Consider the following 18933-nt stretch of genomic DNA (forward strand, 5'->3'; position numbering starts at 1 on the left):
AATTAAAAGTTTTTTTAAAGAATGGGAAGAGAGGAATTGTAGACATCGAGTATAGACAATTCTAATGAGGAATTTTGCTGTAAAGGGGAACAGAGAAATCAAGTGGGTAGAGAACAAGGGAGGGTGGCTCAACAGAAGATGTTTAAAATTTTTTAATGGGAGCAATAACAGCATGGTTGAAGCTAATGGGAAAGACACTATAGAAGGAAAAAAAATTATGCTTGAGGGGCAAGAGAGGAGAAAATTGCCAAAAGAGGAGTGGAGGGGTTGGCCTCAGCTAAGAGCAGGGAAAGTTCATCCATAGTCATAGGAGAAAGGGTAGAATATATACATAGATTTAGGTAGGTAAGTAGATGCAGTGGTAGAAATTTGTGAGCTCTGTTTTCTGATTGCCTCTGTTTTCTCAGTGAAATTGGAAGCAAGGTCATGAGCTGAGAGTGAGGACGGGTGCGGAGGTGTTAGAGGTTTAAAGGGAGAAGGTATGAAATAGTTGTCTAGGAAACAGGGAGAGTAAATGGACTGGGATAATATTATGTGATTTCCTGGCAACATTAAGTGCCCACTTGAGGTTCGTGGTCTTGAATTTAAAGCGAGAGTGTCATTTTGTGTTTTTCTCCAGCCATGTTCAGCTCCAGTGATATAGGAGAGGGATAGGAGTCATTGGTAATGACAAAATGGAGGCAAGAGACTGCAATTAGGTGGAGGAGAAAACTGGAAGAGAGGATTTCAAGGGACTGAGAGGCTAGGGTGTTAGAAGGATCAGGTATTGTGATACTGAAATCACAAAGAATTAAGACAGGATTAACTGCAGAGAGTTACAGTGAGACAGAAACTAAAATATTATATAGCATGTATAATATATTTAACATACTCTGTGACAGAAATTCAAAGATGGGGATTTTTAGGGAGGAGAAAGGGAGGATGACTTGAAAATAGCAGTGAGGAACCTCAAGCTGTGGCAATAAAAATAACCACTGCTCGAGAGGGCTGTAAGGTCCTTGGGTAGATCTAGATTTCAATCAGATTAAGAAGGTGAGGGAAGCATTCAGCAAACCAGGAAAGAATATAGAGGATTTTGCTGAAGACTTTGAGTACTAGTTAAGATGACTATATAATTTATCATCCAATCTGGGATACTTATGAGAATGACAAGTGTTAAACTGGGCAGGATGGTGGCACACCGTGTGTAAACTGGAATTGTCCTGCGCAAACCAGAACCATGATTCTAGAGGTCAAAGTGGAAGGATTTCAGGGCTAAGAGATGGGGATAGAACATGAAATATTCAGATAGTGAGCAAGGAGTCCCAGGGTTTTTGTGATGACTGACATAAACAAAGTTGAAAGGCATAAAGAGCTTAGTTCTGGTGATACTAAGGCAAATTGTGGTGGCAAGTCTGTGAGTGTTTAGAGGGAGAAAAGGGTGGGTGTTCAGGGCCTGCCCTTCACTCCTACCAATGGAGATAGAGTCCTGGATACGGGAGTTCTATTCCCAGCCAGACAGCAGCTGGATCCTAAGCCCCACTGAGGAATACCTTGATATTTCTGAAATTCTTTGTGCTTCCAGTATGAATTATTTGGGCAACTGGGACTGGACTGACTGCAGCTAAGGAAATTAATAGACCTAGCTGTGAAAAGGTGAGGATGGGAGAGACAAGGGACTCAGTGGTATTTCCAACAGAAACTACAGGGAAAGACACTAACGTTGACAAAAGTAGAAAATACCATGCTGAATAGGAAAAAATATAGAGTCCACCACTTAGATCTAAAAACCTAACTGCACAAGAACAGAATGGCTAATACGCTGCTTATTAATGGCTAATAAGGTCTCTTATTCCTCTTTTCTATGTTCATTCCCTAGGTGAGTTCATCTAGTCTCATGGTTTTAATTACCATTAATATGCTGGTGACTTCCCTACATATACCAAATGCTGGAGAGGGTGTAGAGAAAAGGGAACCTCCTACACTGTTGGTGGGAATGTAGATTGGTGCAGCCACTATGAAAAACAGTATGGAGGTTGCTCAGAAACTAAAAATAAAGTTGCCATATGATCCAGCAATCCCACTCCTGGTCATATATCTGGACAAAACTATAATTCAAAATGATACATGCACCCCTATGTTCATAGAAGCACTATTTACAATAGCCAAGACATGGAAGCCACTTAAATGTCGATCAACAGATGAATGGATAAAGATGTGGTATATATATATATACAATGGAATACTACTCAGTCATAAAAAAGAATGAAATAATGCCATTTGCAGCAACATGGATACACCTAGAGGTTATCATACTAAGTGAAGTAAGTCAGAAAGACAAAGACAAATACCATATGATATCACTTGTATGTGGAATCTAAAATATGGCACAAATAAATTTACCTACAAAACAGAAACAGACTCGCAGATATAGAGAACAGACTTGTGGTTGCCAAGAGGAATGGGGGTTGGGGAGGATGGATTGGCAGTTTGGGATTAGCAGATGCAAACTACTATATATACATATAACTGAATAACTTTGCTGTAACCAGAAACTAACACAACATTGTAAATCAACTATACTTCAATAAAATAAAATTTTAAAAATATGCTTATGACTTTCAAACTTATTACTCTAGACCTAATATCTCCCCTAAATCTCAGATCATACAACTGCCTTATTGAAATCTCAACTTGGATGTTTAATAGGTGTCTCAAACTTAATATGTTCAACACTGAACCCCTGATTTTTTCCTTAAAAATATGTTCCACCCCCACCATGCCTCATCTCAGTTGATAGAAAACTATCCTTCCAGTTACTCAGGCCAAAATACATTGGCCATAGCTTTAACTCTAATTGTATCCCCAATTCTGTTTGGTTTGTCTCTTTTTCTCACACCCCGCATCCAATGTATTAGCAAACCCTTTTGGTTTTCTCTTCAAAATGTACCCAGAATTATACACTTCTCACCTTCTCCACCACTACCTTACCATTCCTAAACACCATGATCTCTCACCTGGATTACTATAATATTCTCCTGACTGGTCTCCTTGATTCTACCCTTGCCACCCTATATTCTGTTCACAACACAGAAGTCAAGGTGATCCTTTCATAACACAAATCAAATTATGCTACTCCTGTGTTCAAAACCCTCCAATAGCTTCCCCATCTTACTCAAACAAAAATCCATACACCTTATCATGGCATGCAAGAAAGGCCCTATGATCTGTTCCCTGCACAACTCTCCTCTAGACACACTAACTTTGTATTGCTGTTTTGGATTTGCCATACTCTTCAACCTCAGGGCCTCTGCACTTGCTGCTCTCTCCGCCTAGAAAGCCCTTCCTCACCCTCACCCTCACCCTCACCCCTACCAGATATCCCCTTGGCAAGCTCCTCACTTCATTTGGGTCTCTAGTCACATGTCTTATCCTTCCCTTCTACCACTCCTAAAATGCCACCCCCTTTGTCATCAATTCCCTTGATTTATTTTTCTTCAAGCACTTTTTACAAGGCTATATATTTTACTCATTTCATTTATTATCACTTCCTCCCACTAGAATATAAGTTTCATGAAGGCTAGAACTTTGTCTCATTTATCACTGTATCTACGGCCCTAAAAACAGTGCCTGGTACATAGTAGGTACTCAAAATTTTGATTGAATGGAGACAAAGGTATAAATAATTAAATAGATAGAAATAAATTTTAAGTGGTATTATATGTATATATGTTATTTTAAGTAAAATACTGGTTTTAGATTTATTCCTAGATACCTTATAAGTTTTTTTTATATTGCAAATGAAATCCTTCTTTAAAATTACATTTTAACTGTTAATTGCTACCATACAGGAACTCTATTGACATTTATGAGAAATTCTTATATCTAGCAACCTTGTTGAATTCTCTTATTCTAATAGTTTTATAGATCCTCGTAGCTGTTTTACATAGAGAGCCATGTCATCTGTGAATTATATATATTTTATCTTCTTTTTCAGTCTCTATTCCTGTTTTTATTTCCTTTTATCATCTTAGTGCATTCTTAGAACCTCCAATTTAATGTTGGATGATAATGGCACTGGGTTTCATGTAGATTTTGGGCAGGTATCCTTTTTCAACTCTATATCTCTTATGTTTTGTTGTTTGTTTTTAAATAATGAATGGGTGTTCAATTTTAACAGTTACTTTTTCTACAACTAAGATGATCATATGGTTTTTCTCTTTTTTAACTATTAGTGTGGTGAATTATATTAACAGTTTCTCTAATTAAATCACTTTTGAACAATGGGAAAACCCTACTTGTTCATATTTTTAAAATATACATGAGGGAATAAATCTGCTTGTATTTCAGTTAGGTTTTCATTTATGTTTATAATCAAGATTGGCCTCTAAAATTTTTTTCATGCCCTGTCTTGGTCAGGTTTGGACACTAAGGTTATTCTAGCCTCAAAAAATGAGTGTCCTATTCACCAGGAAATTTGACGTTATATAATTGTTGAAGGTTGGCTTTAAAAAAAAAAGCTATGGTAAAGTCATTTTGGCCTCATGCCTTTCCTTAAGTGGATTTTTTACTACCATTTTGACTTATTTAATTGTTAAAGGTCTATTCAGCTTTTGAAAGTTCTATATACACTTTGGATACAAGTCCTTTGTTAAGTATGGATTTGCATATATTTTATCCCAATCTGATGTTTGTCTTTTCATTCTCTTAACAACATCTTTCTAAGAACAGATTTCGATTTGATAAAGTTCAATTTACCAATTTATTATTTTATAGGCCATGCTTTCGGCATTATTTATGAGAAATATGTGCCTAACTCAAGGTTTAAAAAAAAGATTTTCTACTATGTTTTTTCCCAGAAGTTTTATAGCTTCAGATTTATGACCATTTTGAGTTAATTTTTATAAATGGGGAGAGACATGCATCAAAGTTTACTTTTTTGCAGGTGGATATCTAATCATTTGAGCACCAGTTGTTGAAAATGCTATCCTTTCCAAATGAATTGCCTTTGCATCTTTGTCAAAAATCAATCCTGTGGGCCTATTTTTGGACTCTCTATTCTGTTCCATTGATCTATTTACCAATATTCATGCCGATACCACACTGTCTTGATTACTGTACCTTTATAATAAGTCTTGAAGTCAGTTGTTGTAAGCATTCCAACATTATTCTCCTTTTTCAAAGTTGTATTTGAATATGTGTATCAAATCATCACATTGTACACCTTAAACTTACACAATGTTATATGTCAATTGTATCTCAAAAAAGTTGGAAATAAATTTAAGCAGACACCAAGATAACTCAGTAATAAATAGTGCTTTATTTCAGTATTTTAAAAAATCAAAATTAATGTAAAAATCCATATTGAATAAAATATAAAATTTTAAATGAAGATACAATCTGACCCTGGAATCAATTGCATGCCCCTTAAAAAATTGTATTTGACTATTCTAACTTCTTGGAATTAACATGAATTTTAGAATTTGCTTGTCAGTTTGTACAAAATTCTTTTAGGGTTTTTATTGAGAATACATTGAATCTTTAAATCAATTTGAGGACAACTGACATTATAACAATATTGAGTCTTCAGATCCACGATGAGGATATACCTCTTGATTTATTTACATCTTTTGTAATCTCTTTCAGCAATGTTTTCTAGTTTTCAATGCATAGATCTTGCACATATTTTGTTAGATTTTTATCTCCAAGTATTTTATGGCATAGTTTTTTAATTCAACTTCCAATAGTATGCAACTTGTATATAAAAATGCAATTGATTTTTGTTTATTGATCTTGTACCCTACAGTGTTGCTAAACTCATTTATTAGTCCTAGTAGCTTCTTTTGTGAATTCCTTAGCATTCTCTATGTAGACTATCATGTCATCTGACTATAGAATTCTAACTCTTCCTTTCTACTCTGTATACCTTTTATTTCTTTGTCTTGCTCTATTGTATTGGCTAGGACCTCCAGTAGAATAACAAATATAAGCAGAGAGTAGATATTCTTCCCTTGTTCCTGATTGGACTCAAAGCATTCCATCTTTCACCATAAATATGATGTTACATATAGAGTTTTTTTGTGGGTTTTCTTTAATGGATTGAAGAGATTCCTTTCTTTTCCTAGTTTGCTGAGAATTTTTATCATGAAAGGATCTTGGATTTTGTAAAGTACTTTTACTGAATCTGCTGAAGTGATCATATGGTTTGTTATTTTTTCATCTTTTAATATTGTGAAAGACATTGGTTGGTTTTCAGATATTAAATCCTCTTTGTAGTCTTGGAATAAGTCACTTGTTCATGATATTTTAGATTATTTTCTAAAATCTTAAGAATTTTTGCATCTATGTTTGTTAGAGATATTGGTCTGTAGTTTTCTTTTCTTTCAAATTTATTTGTCTCCTTTGGGTATCAGAGTAATGCTGGCCACATAGCATTAGTTAGAAAGTGTTCCTTCATCTTAAATGTTTGGTAGAATTTGTCAGTGAAGCCATCTTGCCACGAGTTTACTTTGTGGGAAGGTTTGTAAATAAAATTTTAATTTCTTTATTAGTTATGGGTCTGTGTATGTTATCTATTTCTTCTAGAGTGAACTATTGTTCGTAATATTCCCTCATTATCCTTTTAATATGTCTATAATATTGTCTATAATATTCCCTCATTATCCTTTTAATATGTCTAGGACCTGTAGTGATGTTCCCTTGTGTTATATCTGATACAAGTAAATTGTATCTTCTCTTTTTTTCCCTACTCAGTCTGAGTGGATATTTATTTATTATATTGATTTTTCTCAAGGAAACTGCTTTTGGTTTTATTGATTTTTTTCCCATTTTATATTACAGTGATTTCTGATCTAATATTTACTATTTTTATCCTTCTGTTTAATGTGTGTTTGATTTGCTTCTCTTTTTCCAGTTTCCTAAGATGAAAGCCTGGGTCATTTATTTGAGACCTTTATTCTTTTATAATGTAAATGTTTAGTGCTATAATTTCCCTCTAAGCACTGCTTTGTTGTTGCCCTTACATTTGGTAAGTCACATTTTCATTTTCATTCAGCCCAAAATGCTTTCTAGTCCCCCCTGTGATTCCTATTCTCTGACCCATGGGTTATTTATAGGTGCATTAATTAGTTTCCAGATATCTTGGGATTTTCCAGATATCTTTCTGTTATTGATTTGTAATTTAATTATTTTATGGTCAGAGAACATACTTTGTATTACTTGAAGCCATTTAAAATTATTGATACTTTTTATAGCTCAGAATTTGGTGTCTTGGTCATATTCTGTATGACCCTTAATAATGTATATTCTGCTGTTTTGGGTGAAGTGTTCTATAAATGTTAATTAGGTCATGTTGGTTGATAGTTTTGTTTGTCTTCTATACCTTTATTGATTTTTCTGTCTCCTTGTTCTATCATTTCTTTAAATTAATTTATTTTTATTTATTTATTATTTTTGGCTGTGTTGGGTCTTTGTTGCAGTGTGCGGACTATCTCTAGTTGCAGCAAGCAGGGGCTACTCTTTGTTGTGGTGTGCGGGCTTCTCATTGTGGTGGATTCTCTTGTTGCGGAGCACGGGCTCTAAGTATGTGGGCTTCAGTAGATGAGGTGCATGGCCTCAGTAGTTGTGGCTCACGACCTCTAAAGTGCAGGCTCAGTAGTTGTGGCGCATGGGCTTAGTTGCTCCGCGGCATGTGGGGTCTTCCCAGACCAAGGCTCAAACCCGGGTCCCCTGCATTGGCAGGTGGATTCTTAACTACTGCACCACCAGGGAAGCCCTCTATCATTTATTGAGAGAGGGATGTTGGAATCTCATACCTGTGAATTTATCTGTTTCTCCTTGAAGATCTCAGGTTTTATTTCATGCATTTTGAAGTTCAGTTATTTGATGAATTGACCATTTTATCATTATGAATGACACTCTATCTGTGGTAAAATTCTTTGCCCTGAAATCTATTTTGTCCTGCACTAATATACCCACTCCAGCTTCCTTCTGATTAGCACAGAATATCATATTCTATCCCTTTATTTTTAATATAGTTGTGGTTTTATATTTATTGTTTAAGTGTGCAGCAGTTTTATTTTTTTAAGATTTATTTACTACTTATTTATTTATTTTATTTATTTTTGGCTGCATCGGGTCTTAGTTGCAGCATGTGGGATCTTCATTGAGGCATGCAGGCTCTTCGTTGTGGTGCACGGGCTTCTCTGTAGTTGAGGCATGCAGGTTTTTCTCTTCTCTAGTTGTGGTGTGCAGGCTCCAGGGTGCATGGGCTCTGTAGTTTGCAGCCTATGGGCGCTAGTTGAGGTGCGTGAGCTCAATAGTTGTGGCAAGTGGGCTCAGCTGCCCTGCAGCATGTGGGATCTTAGTTCCCTGACCAAGGATCGAACCCCCTGTCCCCTGCATTGTAAGGTGCATTCTTTACCACTGTACCACCAGGGAAGTCCTATCTTTTTATATTTAAAATGAGTATCTTGTAGGCAGCCTATATTTGGGTCATGCTTTTTCATGCAATCTGGCAATCTCTGCCTTTTAATTGGGGTATTTAAACCACACGTCTTTAATGTGACTGTTGATATAATCATATTTAACTCTGCCATCTTGCTATTGATTTTCTCTTTATCCCATCTGTTCTTGTTCCCATTTTATTCTTTTATTTATTTATTTATTTATTTAGGCTCCGTTGGGTCTTTGTTGCTGCGTGCTGGCTTTCTCTAGTTGCGGCAAGTGGGGTCTACTCTTTGTTGCAGTGCACGGGCTTCTCACTGCAGTGGCTTCTCTTGTTGCAGAGCATGGGCTCTAGGTGTGGGCTTCAGTGGTTGTGGCACATGGGCTCAGTAGTTGTGGCTTGCAGGCTCAAGAGCGCAGGCTCAGTAGTTGTGGCGCACGGGCTTAGTTGCTCCACGGCATGTGGGATCATCCCGGACCAGGGCTTGAACCCGTGTCCCCTGCATTGGAAGGCAGATTTTTAACCACTGTACCACCAGGGAAGTCCCCCCGCTTTTATTCTTTTATTGTCTTCTTTCTGGATTAATGAGATTTTTTTTTGGATCCCACATTATCTCCTTTTTGGCTTATTAAATATAACTTTTTGTTGTGTTACTTTACTGATTGTATTAGGATTTACAGTATACTTTAACCTATCACAATCAACCTTGAGGTAATAACAGTTCATGTACAGTATAAGAACCTTACATCAACATCCTTCCACTTTCCCTCTCCTTGCCTTTGTGCAATTGTTTTCATACATTTTGTTTCTACATATAAGCCTCAAAATACATTGTATCCTTTTTGCTTTAAGCTACCTATGATCTATTCTAGAAATTTGTAATATATGGACAAGAAACAGTATTTACCCACATAGTTTCCTTTTTCAATCTCTTCATTTCTTTATGTAGATCCAGGTTTCCACTGGGTATTTTCTTTCTGCCTGAAAGACTTCCTTTAGCCTTTCTCATAGTACTGGTCTGCTGGTGGTTAATTCTTTCAGCTTCTATGTGTCAGCAGAGGTCTTCATTTTTCCTTCATTTTTAAAAATATTTTTACTGAGTATAGAATTCAATGTTGACAGTTTTTTCTTTCAATCCTTTAAAGATGTTGCTTCACTGTTTCCTGCCTTTCATGGTTTCTGGTGAAAAATATGTATAATTTTGATATTTGCTCCTCTGTATATAATGTGTCTTTTCTCTGGTCTGTTTTAGTATTTTTTTTCTTTATCACTGTTTTTTGAGATATTTGATTTTGATATGCCTTAATATAGTTTTCTTTATGTTTCCTGTGCTCACAGTCTATTGAATTTCTTAGATTTATAGGTTTATAGAGTTATCATTTGGGGGAAATTTGGGGCCATTATTTCTCCTAATTATTTTTCTTTGCCCTCTTCCCTCTCCTCTCCTGGGAATCATATATATATATTAGGCTACTTGCAGTCATCCCATAGCTCACTAGTGTTCTGTTCATTTATTTTCAGACTTTTCATTTTTGTGTTTCTTTTTTGAATCATTTTAAGTGCTATGTCCTCAAGTTCACTAGTCTTTTTTATTGTCATGTCTAATCTGCTCTTAATCCCATCCACTGTATTTTATATCATAGACATATATTTTCATATCTACAAATTCAATATGGATCTTTATTTATATCTTCCTTTTCTCTCCTTAACATACCCCTACTTTCCTCTACATATATGGAATGTATTTATAGCAGTTGTTCTAATGGCCTTATCTAGAAACTATATCATCTGTGCCATTTCTGGGTCTGTTACTATTGATTATATTTTCCTTAATATGAGTCGTATTTTCCTACTTCTTTGCATACCTGGTAATTTCTTATTGGATGCCAAACATTGTGAATTTTATCTTGTTTGGTACTAAATTTTCTGTATTTCTCTTAATGATTTTTAGCTTTCTCTGGGATACAGTTAACTTACTTGGAAAGAATTTGATCCTTTTGAGGGTTGCTTTTAATCTTTGTAAGGTAAAATCTGGAAGAGTAAATAAAAATAAAATTGAACTTTCCCTATTGCCAAAAAGGAAAGATATCTTTTTTTCTCTCCCTTTTCTTAGAGTTTTTTCCTTGAGAAACCTAGTATTTGTGAATTCATCCTCTGTTGCTTTGATATGTATGTAAATCTTTTTTAAGGACTAAATAAGCTTCTTGCCAGCCTTCTAATCCAGAAATGTTTTTATGAAGGGACTGGGAGCCATCTCTCTGAAATGTAAACATCAAGGAAGGGGCTTCCCTGGTGGCACAGTGGTTAAGAATCCACCTGCCAATGCAGGGCACACGGGTTCAAGCCCTGGTCCGGGAAGATCCCACATGCTGTGGAGCAATTAAGCCAGTGTGCCACAACTACTGAGCCTGCACTCTAGAGCCCACGAGTCACAACTACTGAGCCCACATGCCACAACTACTGAAGCCCACACCTAGAGCCTGTGCTCTGTAACAAGAGAAGCCACCTCAATGAGAAGCCCACACACTGCAACGAAGAGTAGCCCTTACTCACCACAACTAAAGAAAGCCTGTGGGCAGCAACGAAGACCCAACACAGCCAAAAATAAATAGATAAATAAATAAATTTATAATAAATAAATAAATAAACATCAAGGAAGATAGCACCCCTATATTTCTCTGGCATCCTGGGAGTTTAGCCTAGGTGCTTTGCCCTAAGCTGTAAGCACCTGCTTGTTACAGAGATATGAGAAGCTGTATTTTTCCTTCAGATAAAGGCAATTAACTAGCACAGATGGCTACTCCAATTACCAGGTGAACTTAGGATGAACTATGAAAGAATGTGTAGCAAACAGTACTTTCAAGTCCTCTTACATAAGGACACGTTATAATTTAAAAACATGTATGTAATAGATACATGGCATACATAAGAATGGGATTTATTTCTTTCTTTCCAATCTCATTAGCAGATTGCCTGTAATGCATCACAGTCTGGTTTAATGCCTATTCAATAATAAAACTTTTTCTCTCTTGGCTAGATTCATGGAGAGGATTTCCTGGATTGGCAGAAAATTGTACTTTTAGTTTTTCTCCAACAGATCAGACAGCAGTTTAAGGCTAATATTGTCCTCTACTGTGGCACTATTCTTCTGAGTACTCTACCCAAAACTCTATGTATTACAAGATCTCTCTACTCTGGATATTGGGGATATGAAATCTTCCCGATCCAGTTTGAGCTCATAAACTTGTTCTCTATTCTCATTTCTTGTAATTCGTTTCCTGGCCTTGGGTAGTTTCCTCACATACATGTGCTGATCAGTACTCAGCTGAAGAGTCTAGGAGAACCCACTGCATATTTCCAGAGCTCTCAAGTATGCTCTCTCTCTCACTCTTGGTCTCTCTCTCTGTGTCTCTGTCTCTCTCTCTCCCTCTCCCCTTCCCCCCCAACCCAATACTATGCCCTGTGAATCTAATCACCTTGTACTCCTTGAATTTTCAGCTCAGTCTTCTTGACTCAGGAAGACTGCCAAGCTCTGTTTAGATTCCCCCTGCCTGTGCTGTGACCTGAAAACTCTCCAGGCAGTAAGCTGAGGTAATCATAGGGCTCACTTTGTTTGTTTCCTTTCTCTCAAGGATCAGTGTCCTTTGCTGCCTTATGTCCAATGTCTGAAAAACATTGTTTTATTAATTTATCCATTCTTTTTAGTTGTTTAAGGCAAGAAGGTAAGCCCAGTTCCTTTTACTCCATCATGACTGGAAGAGAAAGTCCCTGCGTTATCTTTGAATCATAGTTTCTTCTTTTTCCCCCTCTTTTCCTGCCTCTCTTGGATTAATCACTTTTTTAAAAATCCCTAATGATTTTGAAGTTATTCACTATATGCCCTTTCTTTTATAGGTGACCATTTTCCACCTATTGTCTTGGACAAATGATGAGCTTCTTTGCTGTATTTCAGGCCCTGTAGGTGAAATTTTACTAGTTCCCTTTGTGTGAAAGGGCTCAGGGCTTAATGGATAGAACTCAGTTTCTGCTTTGTGGCCACATCGTCCATCTCTGGAAGGGTATTATAACTCCAGTACCTAAAATGCAGCGATTCTCAAACTTTTTCATCTCAGAACCTATTTACACTTAAAAATTATTGTTCTGTTTTGCTGAGTTAGAGTAAACAAATTCCAAACTGTCTCTCCCACTAAATATAGCTGTAAAACCTGGACAGAATGCATGGAACAGCTATTTGAGTACTCTGAAAGTAAATAATAGAGTAGATAGGGGAAGAAGACTAGATTTTGTAGTATTACTGAATTATCAGTAAGTTTACCATTTTATTTCTTCTGGTGTAACCTGGTTGGACTCATGGAAGTCCAAAACCCAAAAGTGTATGCTGAAAATTACTAAATGCTGATGGAAGAAATCAGAAAAGGCCTAAATAAATGGAGGTACATATCATGCTCATCGATTGGAAGACTCGACATAGTAAATATGCCAGTTCTCCCCAAATTAATCTATACATTTAACACAACTCCAATCAAAGTCCCAGCAATAGTTTTTTGTCAATATTGACAAGCTTTTTTTTTTTTTTTTTAGATTCCACATATATGTGTTAGCATACGGTATTTGTTTTTCTCTTTCTGACTTACTTCACTCTGTATGACAGACTCTAGGTCCATCCGCCTCACTACAAATAACTCAATTTCGTTTCTTTTTATGGCTGAGTAAGATTCCATTGTATATATGTGCCACATCTTCTTTATCCATTCATCTGTTGATGGACACTTAAGGTTGCTTCCATGTCCTGGCTATTGTAAATAGAGCTGCAATGAACATTTTGGTACATGACTCTATTTGAATTATGGTTTTCTTAGGGTATATGCCCAGGAGTGGGATTGCTGGGTCGTATGGTAGTTCTATTTTTATGAAGAACCTAGGGGCAGGACAGCAATAAAGACGCAGACATAGAGAATGGACTTGAGGACACAGGGAGGGGGAAGGGTAAGCTGGGACGAAGTGAGAGAGTGGCATGGACTTATAAATACTACCAAATGTAAAATAAATAACTAGTGAGAAGCAGCCGCATAGCACAGGGAGATCAGCTCGGTGCTTTGTGACCTAGATGGGTGGGATAGGGAGGGTGGGAGGGAGACGCAAGAAGGAGGAGATATGCGGATATATGTATATGTATAGCTGATTCACTTTGTTATAAAGCAGAAACTAACACACCATTGTAAAGCAATTATACTCCAAAAAAGATATTAAAAAAATATTGACAAGCTGATACCAAAATTTCTATGAAAAGACAAAGGAATGAAAATAGTTAAAACAATTTTGAAAAGAATAAAGTCAAAGTAATCACACTATCTAATTTTAAGACTAACTGTGAACTTTACTTTGAACTTACAGAAATCAAGGCAGTGTGGTATTGGTGAAGGGACACACACATAGATCAATGCAGGATAGAGAGTCCAGAAGCAGAACCACACCAATATGACCAATTGATTTTTTATAAAGGTGTAAAGGCACCTTCATACCTTCCTAAAATGGAGGAAAGGTAGTCTTTTCAATAAATGGCATTGGAACAACTGGAATTAGATGTACAAAAAAATGAATTTCAACCTTAACCTTATACCTTACAGAAAAATTAACTCAAAATCAAAATAGATCTATATGTAAAACATAAAACTATGAAACTTTAAACAGAAAACGTAGGAAAACTAGCTTCATGACCTGAGGTTAGGTAAAGAGCTTTTTTCACATGACACTGAAACATGATCCATAAAAGAAAAAAATGCTAAATTGGACTTTGTCAAAACAGAAACTTTTTGTTCTGTGAAAGACACTGTTAAGGGAATGATAAGAGGAGCTACAGACTGGGAGAGAATATTTGCAATTCCCACATCTGACAAAGGACTTGTATCCAGCACACATAAAGAACTTTCGTAACTCAACAGATAGAAAATAAAAACTCCATTAAAAAATGGCCATTGTATGGAAATATGTTAATATAAATATTTCAGACATTACATGAAATTTCTAAAAATCTTATATGTTCTGGTATAATGTTATAAGTCACAATTCTAGTTATTACTTTAAAATGTATATCAGAAATAACTGAATTTCCTTGTCAATTGCATTATTATGAACTTTCATCAAATCTTTAACCGTGGTCACTTTTAAGTATTTTGTCATTTACAGACAGTTCTGGGTGTACTCTGATGCTTTTGCAAAAATGTTCCTATAAAAGGGTTTCATCTTCAAGGAATTCATGGAAAAGACTCTGACAAGTACAGGTTTCTGATAACTGACTATACTGCTGAACTGAATGAATAAGCATTTTCAGAACTCTAATGGAAAACTGATGAATTCATAAAAGTGCTAACAAAAGATCAAGATGAAAAAAAATTAATTACATGGGACTGAGTGAACTGATGAGGATGATTATAATTTTTGTGAATTTCTGTTTGAATAAAAAAAAATTCCCCCCCAAAAAACAAAATGGCCAAAACGCTTGAACAATCACATCAACGAAGAGGATTTATGGATGAAAATAAACACATGAAAAGATTTTCAACATCATTAACCATTAGGAAAATATACATTAAAACCACTACATATATATTAGAATGGCTAAAATGAAACAGACAAAACCAATTGCTAGCAAAGATACAGAGCACCTGGAATGCTTTTACATTGCTCTTCTAAATGCAAAATGTTGCAGCCACTTTGGAAAACAGTTTAGAGTTTCTTATAAACATACACTTACCATATGGTCCAGCAATCCCATTCCTGGGTATTTACCTTAGAGAAATGTTCACATGAAACCTGTACATGGAATGTTCACAGTAGCTTTATTTTTAACAGCCCCAAAGTGGAAATAACCCAAATGTTCTTCAGTGAGTGAATGGATAAACAAACTGTGGTACTACTCAGCAATAAAAAGGAATGAACTATTGATTCGCCCAACAACTGGAATGGATCTCAAAGGCATTATGCTGAAGGAAAGAAGCGAGTCTCAAAAGGTTATATATTGTATGATTCATTTATATGACATTATCAGAAGGATGTAACTATAGTGACAGAGAACGGATCATTGGTTGTCAGGGCTTAGGGGTGGGGGGATGGTATGATAAAGGGGTAGCACAAGGGAGTTTGGGGGGTAATAGAACTTTTTTTTATTATTCTGTTTGTGGTGATCGTTGAATGACCCTATACAAGTGTTAAAATTCACCAAACTGTATGCCAACAAAATCAATTTTACTATACATTCATTTAAAAACAAAAATTAAGAATTATTGAACATCCTAAAGAGCTTTTGTTTATGTGGTTTATATCTATCAGTATTTGCCATTATAGAAGTTACAAGTGATTTAAAAATTAAATATTAATTTGTTAATTCATTTAAAACAATGCTGGATACATGTTACATAAATAACATACTTGTAATGAAAAGTGACTATATATTCCAAAATATGCAAAAAATGTAATCTCATTGTTTTACATCTTTGCAAATCTCTTTCATGTCTGGCTGAATAGAAGACAGCTGGATTCTCATATCTGCTCTGCATCAATCTGTTGCAGTATCATAGGTCATGTAGCTTCGGGAAAACTGCTAAACACTTGATGGAGAGAGTGATAAATGAGAGTGATAAATGCAAAGAGAATCTCAGCATTCCTGTGAAAATACTTTTGACTTTGTGGACCCCTAAAAGGATCTTGGGGACCCCGAGGTGTCCCTAGACCTCCCTTTCATTATCACTGCTAGTGTATGCCAAAATCTGATACCTGCTTAGGTCATTTTCAGCTTCAGCTCGGCGTCACTGATCTAACTTGGCCTTCCCTCTTTGTTTATGGTGCTTGGGAATTTCCTTTTCTTGATTCTAAACATGGCTATATGTATTCTGTTTCCATTACATGTATCCAGCATTTATGTATCTGAAGTGGGATACATATCACACCAACTTCATCTTCTTTATCAGCTGTAGTTCTCTCTATATATAATCATTGTGCTATTGATCTTTTCTGTTTTGTTTGGTGTGATTTCCTTGTGCCTTTTCACAGTGTTTCTTTCTACCTTTTCAGTTGTGGGGTTTCTTTTCTTGTTTGCTTCTAATGTGGCTTTGTAATTTATTTTTCTTTTCTATTTTGTTTTGAGATTTAAAGCTTGTTTTCTTAATTTCCTACCGTCTTCAATATCTTCTTTTGACCCTAGTATTTTTCAGTTGTTCTCTTTTTAAAGAGCCATCATGATACCTATAATAACTATATACCATCATGATAACCTATGGTATCTATATACCATCATGATATCTATAATACTTCCAGTGTTTCTTTGGTACCCTTTCTCACTGTGTATGCTCTTCATTTGCCTTTTTCTTATGTTCCTTTCTCTTTTCCTCATTTCCCCCTAGTTTCTATGCATAGGCCTTGAATTGGTTACCACTCATATTTTGATGGGTCAGCTACCTGTTGCAAAATACTATAAAGCAGTCCACATCCTTGATATAGGTTTATTGTATCAAATACCTTGTCTCAAATCATATTAATTTATTTGTTCTAGGAGAACATCTCTATCTTTGTCATGCCCTACCAAGGGCAAGGGTAGTGGGAACAGCTTTCTGCACTGGGTGGCAAGGCAATAAAGGAGTGTATTGACTTTAGATAATTTAAAAATAATAATAAAAAACAACTAAAACTCAATCTGATTTTTATTATCACCAAACATCAGAAATTGTAAATAAATATCAGTGATAAAATACTCCTCCCCAACACCCGGGGAATGCTCCCATGGCCCTCCCCCCACTCCCCTCCCTGCCCATGCCTCTGATTCATCAGATCCATGTGAGTCAAGCCCTTTAGTGACACAATATCTTCACAAAGGGGCCTTCCAGTTTTTGCTGGGCTGCTTATGTTTACTTCCATTGCAGATCTATACTCTATTCCCCTGTTTTCAGTCCCACTTCTCATTCCTACAAACCTCCAAATCCTCTCTAGGACTCCACTGGCAAGATGGGCTTCAACCTCTACTCCAGCATCCTCATAAAAGTACTCTGGGGGCTTCCCTGGTGGCGCAGTGGTTGGGAATCCACCTGCCAATGCAGGAGACGTGGGTTTGTGCCCCGGTCTGGGAAGATCCCACGTGCCACGGAGCGGCTAGGCCAGTGAGCCATGGCCGCTGAGCCTGCACGTCTGGAGCCTGTGCTCCGCAAGGGGAGAGGCCACAACAGTGACAAGCTCGTGTACCGCAAAAAAAAAAAAAAAGAAGTACTCTGGAGTTAGGCTTCTCCTCTTCCACTCGAATATGGGCTCCATGAAGTCAGGGGTTTTTTTCTGTTTTGTTCACAGATAGCAGGGACACTGCTATTTTCCCAGTGTCCAGTAAAGTGCCTGACATGTAGTAGGTGATTATCTATCTATCTATCATCTATCTATCTACTTGACCATGGTCATATGTTTATCTGTATTGCTGTGTGGTGCATCTCAGCAGATGGTACAATAAGCAGCATTATGAAAGATTTACATGTCCCACTGTGGTATGGACTCATCAGATAGCCACCAGACTTCATGGGGCTGTAAGGTCCAAGATTTACTCAGCAGCAAACTATGGGGACAGATGATTGAGGACTAGCTGCCAATCTCCGATATCCTGGCAGTGTCTAAAATATCAGGCAGAGGGGCTTCCCTGGTGGCGCAGTGGTTGAGAATCTGCCTGCCAATGCAGGGGACACGGGTTCGAGCCCTGGTCTGGGAGGATCCCACATGCCGCGGAGCAACTGTGCCCGTGAGCCACAACTACTGAGCCCGCGCGTCTGGAGCTTGTGCTCTGCAACAAGAGAGGCCACGACAGTGAGAGGCCCGCGCACCACGATGAAGAGTGGCCCCCGCTTGCCACAACCAGAGAAAGCCCTCACACAGAAACGAAGACCCAACAGAGCAAAAATAAATTAATTAATAAAATAAATAAATAAACAAAATAAAATATCAGGCAGGGAGGGATAAATTAGGAGGTTGGGATTACATATACACACTACTATATATAAAATGAGCATTCTCTATTTACAGTGTATTAATTATTAATTCTGCCTTTATTGGAAAAATAAGTATAAAGTAAAAATAGATCTTTTTGTTCTCTAAAAAATAGAATAATAATTCTAAATAAATAAACAAACAAACAAATAAATAAAATATCAGGATTATAGCACCAACTTGGTGGTAGATAGGGATAGGTCTGAGATAGTATAACTGAAATGGGGGCTCAGGGGCAGAAATTAGGTTGAATTATTGAAATAAAGTTGTATTTATTTCACTCAAGTTTGTGGACAACAGGTTAATACTACATACACATATATATAGCTAACATAATTGAAACCATATCTTTGGAATAGATAGTACATTCACATGTGATGGTGGCATTTCATATTTACTGTTCTGTACTTTGCTTTTTTTTCACTTAACATATCTTGACAATTATTCCATCTGAGTACATAAAGAGTTGTCTTTTTAACATCTGCATTTTAGTC

Source organism: Tursiops truncatus, chromosome X, assembly GCF_011762595.2.
Source record: "Tursiops truncatus isolate mTurTru1 chromosome X, mTurTru1.mat.Y, whole genome shotgun sequence".
Taxonomy (NCBI): domain Eukaryota; kingdom Metazoa; phylum Chordata; class Mammalia; order Artiodactyla; family Delphinidae; genus Tursiops; species Tursiops truncatus.